Source organism: Homarus americanus, unplaced genomic scaffold (assembly GCF_018991925.1).
Source record: "Homarus americanus isolate GMGI-L3 unplaced genomic scaffold, GMGI_Hamer_2.0 scaffold39675, whole genome shotgun sequence".
In the NCBI taxonomy this organism is placed as follows: domain Eukaryota; kingdom Metazoa; phylum Arthropoda; class Malacostraca; order Decapoda; family Nephropidae; genus Homarus; species Homarus americanus.
In genome coordinates, this window is record NW_024736071.1 from 10,264,934 (window position 1) to 10,278,083 (window position 13,150).

Genomic DNA, 13,150 nt, shown 5'->3' on the forward strand with positions numbered 1-13,150 from the left:
TTTTTGAACTCGAATCCATTGTTTCAATGATATTGAATATTTGGTTCCAGCTCATATACATGTAAAAAAATTTAAAGTACACTTACTTTGAGGTGGTAGAAGGTTCCTGGTTGATGATGATGATGGAATTAGAAGTGGGGTGGAGGAGAAGGAGAAGGAAGGGGATGGAGGAGAAATCACCTTCAGGGATTTTTTCACTACAAAATTTTTAGTTCACTAGGTGTAAATCAAGATTATTTTCTTTAAATCAACACACTGCACCAATAATACTCATTATACCAAATCTGAGAATGACCAATAATTTAATAAAATGCTAAATATTCAAACACTATCAAAATAGATGCCACTCGACTATCGTTGCCCAACTGACACCTAAGTGCTGAGTCGAGCTGCTGATGGGCTAACAAAAAACTAGTTCCTGTAATGCATATATTATCATTATATAAAAATGTTAAAATGATTAATAATTTTATATAAAAAATGCAAAAATATTGAAGAGCACAACTTTATTGATATTTCATCAAACAAATGTAAACACAGAACAGATTACTGAATTGGCAGAATAGCCCATCAGCTGATCGGATGATGCTCACAACAAAACGTGATGCTTAAGTAAGGATTTCTGTTAATCAAATTTTTGTTTGTTAACCGAATTGAAGATTCTTATGAAAGGTACTGTTAACTGGAATTTTGTTAACCAAACCGTTCTTTTAACAGAGAGGGTATATATATATATTTCATGTAGATCCACAATGAAAGCATGGATAAGATTAATCTTGATAAAATCACACGAAAAGGAAACAACGGAGCACCTCCTAGCTTTCGTCTTTATTCAAGACATTCTCAGAAGCAACTGGATTAATGGACAGAGAGAGGCTTAATATATGAAAGTGACCTTAAAAACATGAGGTTAGGGTTCCTAATGATGTCATCCATTAATCCCCACACCAACATCACGTAGAGGAGCTTTTAAGAAGGGGGTGACGTGACTAGTCGGTCAGGTCAAAAAATAAGGGACCCATTAAATAACTATCATACATCTAGATCAAAGGTTTCAAAGCATTTTTTAACCTTTGGACACTGGACAACAATTTATGTAATACATACAGTTTGAACTTAACTCCTAAGTCATTGATTTAATTCCTAAATCAAACAACTTCAACCAGAAGTCTTTCTGTGACACAAGACGATTTAAACACTTCCAAGCTTTTTCCCCAGCAATGGGATGATTATTATTCCTAAGAACAGAACAAAGTAAAATCTATAGCATCATTGTACATATAATATATTTATAAAAACCAGAGGTTCCCTTCACCCATCCTTAGTGCGAGATTACATATAGCCTAAATAAAAAATTCATACATTCCACAGTTATTCTAGTGATGCATCGTGACCGACATCCACAGAGAACAGTGGAGCACCACAGGCAAGACGTGTTACGATCCCACAGCCTTGCCGGCAATACACAGATATCAAATCAACCAAACATAGCCAGACAAAATACCTAAAAAAAAGAAAGGAAGAAAGATTGTAGACTATATATATATATATATATATATATATATATATATATATATATATATATATATATATAATATGTATATATAATATGTATATATAATGAGCAAATAGTTAAGTACCTATTTTCATCTCTTGTGGTTTCAGTGATGTGATATCAGGAAATCACTTATTTAGTCGTTGTTGCTTTAGCTGATTCAGCTTCTTTGGAGTCCCAAGAACTTTTCGAACCAGTTTTACCAGAAAACTGGCTCAATAATCACCTAAAGGAAGACAAAAAGAGGGTAGTAAAATGTAAATAAATTGTTCCAAATGAGATGAGAGAGCATCCACACAGCATGTGTCATCTCCACAATTTATGGTAGAACAACTTCTAAATCTAAAGAACATGCCTCTTTCATGACATAACCAAACTAGGCTCTGTAATCTCCATCAGTGCTCGTATGAATCATGCAGAATTATACCACTAGCAACCTGCACCTTAAGCATCCCTGCACTGTTCACAAGTATCCTGCACACACTAGTATCCAGCATCACCACTAATATCCTGCACTATCTAGTATCATGCACCATTCACTAGTATGTTGAACCGTTCACTAGTATTGTAGTGATCTCCTCTACAACTACATCCACATTCCAATGTGACAGTATCCAGCAACCAGCCAACTGCTCGGGGGTCAGCCAGCTGCTACGCTCATAGCAACGGAGTCAAGAAACCGGCTAGTTCCCACGGGTTTACTTCGCTGTTGTGTATATAAGTCAGTCTTCCATTGAAATTCATTTTCTAAGTTCCTGAACGGGCAACACTCTCCTCCAAGCAAGCTCTCGCTGTCCAGCTTCTGTTCAACCTGGAGGCCAGCAAATATAAACATCCTAACGAAGCCTTCCCACCTCTACTCAAAACACGCTTACTTCACCGAACGTGTCTTTCGAGCAGCTATCACCACACGGCATTCTGGCACCAGACTGTCTTGTATATAAGAGTATTTTATATGAGAAAACCACCACTTAGAGTTTCCATCCATCCATCCTGAGTGCTAGACAACATAATAACACGCACCCTACAAAGGAGAGACCCCTGAAAACGCACTCACAGGATGGAGTGGACGGACGGATCTTTACCGACTTCTTTGCAACCACAACGTCGAGGACTGGTTAGGATCATGTGAAGCAATCTCATCAGCTCACAAAGCTACTGACGAGCAAAGTACGGTGCCCTGCTCTCCTTCTACCCACGGAAGTTCGCCACGCATGGTCACGGATTACTTCCAATCAGAGAACAACACCCGCCACTTGCGGGACGCCTTAAAAACGCATTACCGACGGGATCTGCCCCAGTCTCCAAGAACCCATCTTCTATCTCCCTTGAAACCTAACCCGGACTTCTCTGGGAGGAGATGTAGGCTGAACTCCCGGCACGCAGACAGACTTCCTGAACCCATCCTGCGCCAGCTTCACACACAAAAAGCCCCCCCACACAAGTAATGTATCACCCTGTCCGCAGTAGATTACTATCGACACCTGAATCACACAACCGGCAGACAGAATATTCACCAATATCACAAAATATGTGGTCAGTAAACCATCAGTGGTCACATCTCCACTCTAGCCCTGGTTTCGTTCATATTCTGACCAACGCCTCAAAGAAGTAGCATTCCACCAGACAAGCAAGACATTAGACCTGTTGCAACTTCTTTAAACCAGGATGGACACCACAGCTCTGCTCCTCCATGCCTGCTTCTTCTCCTGTTCCTGCCCCACGCACTGTGTCCTACCAACCCCAAACAACACCCCTGTCCTGCCTCCCAGACCCGCCAGCCAGTCCCAGCATACAAACACCTTTCTGTTGGTACCATCAACGTTTTGGCACTAAAGCTAGACGTAGGAGGTTCTCAGTGTCTACACGGCGAAGCAACATGACGGAGACTGCAGGCGCTAGCAATCCCTCCGCCACTATCACAGCACATCACACGCCTTTTACTTGATCTTGACCACTGCATCTCTGCTGCCCGTCACACTTACTACCACATCGAGGTGTTTCGTATTCAAGGCTACCGTCTTACGCCAGCCTTCCCACCTGCCCTGAACACATTTTATCCAACACCTCCTCCACTAGTCTACCCACCATTGGCCACTGAACACCACTGCCCACAACATTTCAGACACGCTCTTTTTTTCATCCGTGGGTACCTACTGCTCCTGACAAACTCTGCACGGGGCCCCACTGACCCAGACAATTCCCTGCACCTGGCCCCTCCACCTGCGGTGATAGAAGACCACATTCCCTCGCCAGTACAAACCTTCCTATCCACAACCCTCCTTTCTCCCTCTGCTTCTCCCACAGATCTCGTGGCTTCAGACAGAGTCAGTCTCCACAGGGCGGGTTTAATTTATCCTCACACCTTGCCTGTTATGTCTCGTTCATGTGAGATACAAATCCCAAGCTGGACAACAAGTCTCCTGCAAATGGAGGGGAGGGGGGGGAGACAGAGCAGTGGATCTCCCCACAACTACATCTGCATTCCCAATGCAACATTATCTCTAGCAACCAGCCAATTGCTCAGGGGGGTCATCAGCTGCTACGTTCCTCCCTAGCAAATGGAGTCAAGAACTGTATGAGTCTTCACGGGGTTACTCTCCATGCCAGTATATAAGTCAGCAGTCTTCCACATCTGGCCTTTTCTAAAAGCCTCGAACACGCAACACCTCCTCCAGTCCCCAAGGTTCAGCTCTCTATTCAACTCCTGGAGGCCAGCAACATGCAACATCCCCTCTTAACGAAGCTCCTGCACATCTAATACTTCCTAAACATAGCAATAATGAACGTGTCTTCAAGGTGCCTCACCACATATCTCCAGCACCAGATCATTCTTTATATAATATACGATATAAGAAAAGCAACCACTTAGTGGTGTTCTTAACTCTGGGGTCCATGGATGGGCTCTCAGGGGTCCGTAATAGATAAAATTTAAATGATTTATCTTCAAGCCAAACAACAACAAGTCTTCCTCATATTGAAATGAACTTTTTGAGCAGAATTAAAGTTTTGTTTTTATACACTCAAAATAAGATGATTGTATTTCATTTTTGTATGGGAGCGGCCTGCTAATTCTTGCATAAAAAAAGTGTGAAGCATATTTCTTTGTTAAGATTGTTACTTTATTCATATTTTGTGTGATATGCCACTGCAGAAAGTGCAATGAATCAATAAAAATATATATTCATTGCATGCAAAGTTGTGTTTATGTGTTTATGTACTTTTTCTAGGGTGGGGGTCTCATAGCTTTCACCAGATTCCTGGGGCAAACCAAGGATCTTAAAGTATATATGGAACCACTGACTCTTAAGAGTTTCCATCCATCCATCCTGAGTTAGACAACATAACAAATTACCACAGTATGTTGCACACCCACTAGTGGTCTCTGCAATCAAGTCTACCATGCACAGTATGTTATTTTAATGCTAACCTGCCCGCAAAGCCAATCTTTGTCTTTGGTTACAAATAGTTGATTGTTTATAAATGTTCATGAAATGTCCATTTACTCAAAACTAAAATTCAATGTGTGTTCACAACTACAACGTGATCCATTATTCTAAAAATAAATGTTAAACATTCGAAATATCAAAATTCAAAGGCAGGCCATAATTTCAGAAATATTTAGAACATTTAAAATGAGATTTCACCCCAAAAGGTCCGTCAAAGATGGTAAACAGTTTTAAACGAAGTCTTCATATTACTTTTGTTTTTATATATTGTAGGTAGTAAGCGGCCAACAAAGAGGGAGGTACTACCGCCTGGAAGATATTGAAGCACAATGTTGTTCAATGGGTAGACACTGGCCATATGGCATCACGAAAACAGACCAAGTCCTGTGTCAAGTTGACCGACTTTCTGCCTCATCTCACTATGTTTTAACACTACTATTGACATCATTAAATATACAGTAAGCAGTACCGTAGTGGACGTTCCCCACAACGGTGCAGCCAGCGGTTCTTAATGCCACAGCATCCTAGCAACCAGCCACCGCCATGCCCCTGCAACCAAACGATGGCCCAGGGGACGTCAACAGATGCCAGCAGACCTAGCAACCAGCCAACAGCGCCACGCGGGTCCTAGCAACGGGTCGAGAAACTATGATTTCCTACGGTTTCCATGGCTGTGTATATCTTCTCCATTGAGATTCATTCTCTCGCTTTAAAACACGCAACACCTTAAGCAAGCCCTCGCTGTCCCGCCTCATTCAACCCTGAAGCCAGCAACAGGCAACATCTTCTAACGAAGTTCTGCGTCATTCACCTCTTCAACACGCTTACTCACCAACGTGTCTACTGAGCAGCCTCAACACATCGTGCATCTCCAGCACCAGACTGTCTTTCATATAATTTTGAAATATAAGAAATTAACCACCAGAGTTTATCAATCCCATCCTGAGTGCCAGACAACATTCCTCGAAACCCCAGCAATGGTGACTCCTGACATTCGCACTCACACAGGATGGAGGAGAAACTGATCACGCTCCCAGTCTTCAAGAAAGTATGGAAGACTGGCTTATCCACACACAGAAGTGCCTGCTCACTCTACAGACACCAGCTTCTCTTCCTCGCTCCCTGCTACACCACATCCTATCAATTCCCAGTACATTCCTGTCCTGCCTCAGACGCCGACCCCTGGCCCAGCAGTACCCCCCTGCCGCCCCTGGACGGGCCTCTGTCTCCTGAGTGTGACCCACACACCCCTCTTTCTCCCTCTACAGGTGGCCTCCCTGCCAATGTCCTGCACCTGCCGTCAGACCCAGCTGCTGTCACGCAGCCCCTCATCCACAGCTTTCTGCTGACGCAGCCCTTGCTCCCTGACCCAGGCCCACACACCCCAAGAGGGCACCCCACGACCCCAGCACACCCATCCTGCCTCAGACGCCGACCCCGCCCAGCAGTAATCCCCTGGAAGCCGCCCCTGACGCGGCTCTCTGTCTCCGGAGTGCGGACCCACACACTCCTTCTTTTCTCCCTAGGTACCCTCGTTAATGTCCTGCACCCCATCACAGTCAGAATCTAGCTGCTGTCACTTCAGCCCTAACTGCCATGCCATCTGAGCCTGCTCCTGACCCAGGCCCACACACCCCAGTGAGAGGCGGATCTGATGACTCCAGGCCTCATCATGAGGGAAGCACAACATTCATCGCCTCCACACCCTTTTCTCCCTCTTCCATAGATAGTGCGACACAGTTGTATCCAGGGACAGTTTCATCCCACCATCGCCAAGAAACTTATGAGGCATGCACTGCTTGCCTCACATGTGCAAGCAAGCAATTTCATATAATAAGCTCTACACCGAAGGGAAGGGGGGAGTATTGCAGTGACGCTCTGTAACCGCGTAGAGTCAGCATTCCAATGCCACACAGTATCCTAGCAACCAGCCACCTGCTACGCCTTCCCAGTGTAACCAGCCACCTGCCACGCCTTCCCTAGCACCAGCCACTCCCACACATCTTCCCCATAACCAGCCACCTGCCACGACTTCCCTAGCAACCAGCCACCTGCTACATCTTCCATCTTCCTAGCAACCAGCCACCTGCCTACGTCTTCCCTAGCAACCAGCCACCTGCTACGTCTTCCTAGCAACCAAGCCACCTGCTACGTCTTCCTAGCACCAGCCACCTGCTACGTCTTCCCTAGCAACCAGCCACCTGCTACATCTTCTGCAACCAAACAGGCAGCGCGCCCAGGGGGGCGTCTTAACGTATCCAGCCACCAGCTGCTACCATATCCTAGCAATGGGTCGAGAAACCGGCGACTTCCCACGGTTTTCTTCTGGCGGCTGTGTATATAAGCTCTGTCTTTCCATTGAGATTCATTCTGCTCTCGGTTTCTGAACACGCAACACCTCCTCCAAGCAAGCTCCTCGCTGTCCCACTCTCATTCAACCTGGAGGCCAGCAACAGGCAACATCTTCTCTAACGAAGCTCCTGCACATCTACCTCCTTCAACACGCTACTCACCGAACGTGTCTACTGAGCAGCTCCTCACCACACGGCATCTCCAGCACCAGACTGTCTTTCATATAATTTATATTATATAAGAAAATCACCACCTAGAGTTTCCATCAATCCCATCCTGAGTGCTAGACAACATAATATCACGAAACCCTACAGTACTGTATATTGTTTCTCACTTTTGATCTTTTTTTGTATTTCTTTATTATTATTATTATTATTATTATTATTATTATTATTATTATTATTATTAATATTATTATTATTATTTAATTTTCATTTTTTTTTATTTTGAATTTAATTCACTATGAGTACCAGTAATAATAATAATAATAATAATAATAATAATAATAATAATAATAATAATAATAATAATTATTATTATTATTATTATTATTATTATTATTACTATTATTATTATTATTATTATTATTATTATTATTATTATTATTTTTATTTTCATTATTTTTATTGTTAATATTATTATATTTTCGCCTGCCCTCCCCCAGGCCCCGATGTGGGTCAGTGACTTGTGCCTGGGTGGGCTAATCCCCGTTAAAAAAAAATGATACCAAAACAAAATTTACGGGCTGAATATATCCCAAATCATTTATATAACTTATAAAACTGTGAGGGCAATTTTTTGGGGGGTGAGAGTTGTAAACTCTTGGAAGAATCTACCAGAAAGTGTAGTGACGGCACCGAGTGTGAGCTCTTTCAAGACCAAACTTGACCAATACTGGAGCGGGTTTAGGTACATTTAGGATCCGGTGCATGCCCAGTACTTGCCAACAGTGCGTAACAGAGATGTGACCAATCGCCCAAGCTGCTAACGAGCCAATCAGTGGTGAAGAGGATAAAAGTAAAAGATATAAATACGCGCAGTTTGGAAGGGGGGAACGCTCAGGGGGAACAGCCACTGGACTTCGCGGCCAGATCAACGACAGTCTGACATAAGTTGGACACTTTTTATTTTTTTTTATTTATTTATTTTTTTTTTAATGGGGATTAACCCACCCGGGCAGAGGTCACTGACCCACATCGGGGCCTGGGGGCAAAAATTTAATAATTATTCATAGTAAATAAAATAATAATGATAATATTAATAATAATAACACTGTAATAATAATAATAAAGAACTATAAAGAAATAAAAAATAAATCAATAGTGAGAAACGTGTAGTGGACGTCTCCCCTACAAACTGCGTATCGCATTCCAATGTGCCGCCTTCCCTAGCAACCAACCAGATGTTACCGTATCTTAGCACCGGAACCAGTCACCGGCGACTTTCTGGGTTTTCCCAACATGACTCATAGCGGCTGCTGCTGGGTATATAAGCTCCGTCTCTCCATTGAGATTCATTCTGACGATTCTTCTTGAACAAGCAACACCTCCTCCTCCGCCGCTGCCTGGCTGCCTTAGCTCCTCCTCGCCTGCCTGGCGGCCCTCGCTCCCGCCAGTGAGCATGGCGACCCACCAGCAGTCCTTCTACTGAGCAGCTCCCCACCACACGGCATCTCCAGCACCAGACTGTCTATCATATAACTTATATATTATACAAGAAAACCACATTAGAGTTTCCTTCCATCCTGAGTGCTAGACAACATTAATATCTCGATACCCCTACAATGGTGGCAGCGCTGGAGGAGGAGGTGTTGCTTGTTCAAGAAGAATGGTCAGAATGAATCTCAATGGAGAGACAGAGCTTATATACCCAGCAGCAGCCGCTATGAGTCATGTTGGGAAAACCCAGAAAGTCGCCGGTGACTGGTTCCGTTGCTAAGATACGGTAATATCTGGTTGGTTGCTAGGGAAGGCGGCACATTGGAATGCGATACGCAGTTTGTAGGGGAGACGTCCACTACAAACGTTATACTGTATGTATGTTGTGTTGTCAAGTAAGAGAAACAATTGAGACCCTGCAATTGTGTATAAATGAGGCAGAAAGACTGATCAGCAACCTGGGACTTGGCCACAATTTTCGTGATGCCATATAGCAGCAAAGTTCACTAGTATCCTGCACCGTTCACTAGTATCCTGCACTGTTTACTAGTATCATGCACCGTTCAATAGTATCATGCACCATTCACTAATATCCTGCACCATTCACTACTACCGTTCACTAGTATCCTGTACCATTTAATATTACCATTCACTAGTATCCTGCATCGCTCACTAGTACCATTCACTATTATCCTGCACCGTTCACTAGTATCATGCACTGTTCACTAGTATAGGGTTGCCATATCTGAACATTAAAAAAAGAGGACGTTCCAGACGACATCCCCCCCCGGCACACACTTTGGCGCTATGTAACCTTGAAGCAGCGTGACAATTAATTTTGCATATTTGCATAACATTAATATATATATATATATATATATATATATATATATATATATATATATATATATATATATATATATATATATATATATATATACCAGTATCGGTGTACTGTATTGCATTGTGTTTTTAATGTACGCTAATATACAACATTCATGGTAAAGAAATCTTAAAAATAATAAAAAAAATTACCTTTGCTTATGGCTGAATATCTTCATTCCCTTAGCTGCAGTCTTCTTCCCCCACTGTGTGTGCGACTTGATGTGCCCATGCACATCAAGATTATGGTTGAAAATTGCTAAAATGCCTTAAATGCAGGTCAAGAAAAACAAATGCTACAGTGTAAAAAAAAGCCATAAGAAAAAAAATGGTATACTTTCAACATTTCATTTATGGCTGTAATAGCACTAAATACAAAAACGAATTTAATAATGCGCGTGGCTGAAGAACAAGGAAAAGCAGTACATGACACTACATGCTAGCCCAAAAATTGCTAGCAGCTAAGTTGACAACACCGTACAGGCGTACACGTGACTTATCAGCTGACGAAAACTGAACGAGATCTGTACGGTTTCCACCTCCCCTCTCTCACAGTCTCTCTCTCTCGTCGTCACAGTTTCATGTTTTTTTTTCCGTGGAGAAAATGATGGAAGCTGAAATTCCGGACTTTTAAAGAATTTTAAAAATTACTTCCGGACGAAGATTTCGAGACCTAAATGGAGGACATGTCCGGGAAAATACGGTACGTATGGCAACCCTACACTAGTACCATTCACTAGTATCATGCACCATTTACCATTATCCTGCTTGTTCACTAGTATCCTGCACCGTTCGCTAGTACCATTCATTAGTATCTTGCACTGTTCACTAGTATCCTGCACCGTCTACTATTATCCTGCTTGCTCACTAGTATCCTGCACCGTTTGCTAGTACCGTTCATTTGGGTCTTGCACTGTTCATCAGCACCGTTCGCTAATACCCTGTACTGTTCACTGGTATCCTGTACCGCTCACTAGTATGTTGCACATATCACACCATTATAATACAAATTATTAATTAATATAAATTATTACTGCATTCCGATGGCGAATCCCAGATTTTGAAAGACTTTTATGTCAAATTTATATCCACTGGTAATTTAAAAATGATCTTAGCTGGCTTGCTTAAACATTAATATAAATATAACTTTCATAAACAGTGTTAAAACTAAAATGAGACTCTACTAGACATACTCCTCCATACCCAACTCCTAGGAACACGAGTTGCGTGCGAATCTTTGTGAATCGCTCTTGGAACTACTGTACACGAATTCAGGGAGAGCGGCACTCGCAGGTATTTGCGCACCTGTTCCGTCTTTTACCACTTGATCAGGTTTGATCTGGTTGACATAGCTGTTCTCCGCGACCCTAGTCACTGTTGGCCAGGACGCTGTCGTGGCTGTTTTACCTATTCCCGGCGACCACAGCATATGTTGGCGTGGATACTGGCGAGGGTAGATAGGAGTTTTTCCAGCGGACGTTTCCTCAAGGCTAGTTTAAGTAGGGTTAAAAATAGAGAGGTCCTTTCAGAATATTTTTGGAACAGAAATCTCTGGCAAGGACTTGAGGCATTTATTGTTTGTGTTCTGGGGTCTAAAACAAAACCAGGTGTGATATTTACTTCACATCATGTTCCTGTGGGGGACCGGTGGTATAAGCGGTACCGTTCTTGCCTCGCAAGCGAGATGTCACGGGTTCGATTCCCGGGCCGGTGGAAGTTGTTTGGACTTACTTCCTGGCCCCCATTAGTCCCTGTTCACCTAGCAGTAAAGTAGGTACCTGTCGAAAGTTGCGAATTCGTATTCAGGGATTTGTTGGAGCTTCCAATAACTTGATGACATAAACCACTGACTCTTCAGGCTTCTACGCCCTTGACTCTTCAGGTTTCTACGCCCTTAACTCATGAGACATAAAGGCAAGCATGAACTTAGCATGCTTCCCTGTTGGTCGCTGTAAACGCTTCTGCGCTTCACCTTGCACAAGGATGTAGGTGGGTGCCCAATAAAAAAAAAATCAAGTTCCTGTGTGTGTGTGTCAGTCAGTCATTTATAATAATATGCCTCTCTATTATGTGTATTATCTGTATGAATGTTTACAGTGTTTCAATATGACCTGGGACGTCCCCTGGTTTTTAAATTCACCCTCCATCTTTATCCTTCATCCTTTCAGTGTCCTCCAGTATGTATATCTGGCTCCCTTCAGTGTCCTCCAGTATGTATATCTGGCTCCCTTCAGTGTCCTCCAGTATGTATATCTGGCTCCCTTCAGTGTCCTTCAATATGTATATCTGGCTCCCTTCAGTGTCCTTCAGTATGTATATCTGGCTCCCTTCAGTGTCCTCCAGTATGTATATGTGCCTCCCTTCAGTGTCCTCCAGTATGTATATGTGCCTTCCTTCAGTGTCCTCCAGTATGTATATGTGCCTTCCTTCAGTGTCCTCCAGTATGTATATGTGCCTTCCTTCAGTGTCCTCCAGTATGTGTATGTGCCTTCCTTCAGTGTCCTCTAGTATGTGTATGTGCCTTCCTTCACTGTCCTGCAGTATGTATATGTGCCTTCCTTCAGTGTCCTCCAGTATGTATATATGCCTTCCTTCAGTGACCTCCAGTATGTGTATGTGCCTTCCTTCAGTGTCCTCCAGTATGTATATGTGCCTTCCTTCAGTGTCCTCCAGTATGTATATGTGCCTTCCTTCAGTGTACTCAGTATGTATGTGCCTTCCTTCAGTGTCCTGCAGTATGTATATGTGCCTTCCTTCAGTGTCCTCCAGTATGTATAATAATGCCTTCCTTCAGTGTCCTCTAGTATGTATATGTGCCTTCCTTCAGTGTCCTTCCAGTGTTATGTATATGTGCCTTCCTTCAGTGTGTCCTCCAGTATGTATGCCTTCCTTCAGTGTCCTCCAGTATGTATATGTGCCTTCCTTCAGTGTCCTCCAAGTATGTATATGTGCCTTCCTTCAGTGTCCTCCAGTATGTATATGTGCCTTCCTTCAGTGTCCTCCAGTATGTATATGTGCCTTCCTTCAGTGTCCTCCAGTATGTATATGTGCCTTCCTTCAGTGTCCTCAGTATGTATATGCCTTCCTTCAGTGTCCTCCAGTATGTGTATGTACCTTCCTTCAGTGTGTATCTATATGTGCCTTCCTTCAGTGTCCTCCAGTATGTATATGTGCCTTCCTTCAGTGTCCTCCAGTATGTATATGTGCCTTCCTTCAGTGTCCTCCAGTATGTATATGTGCCTTCCTTCAGTGTC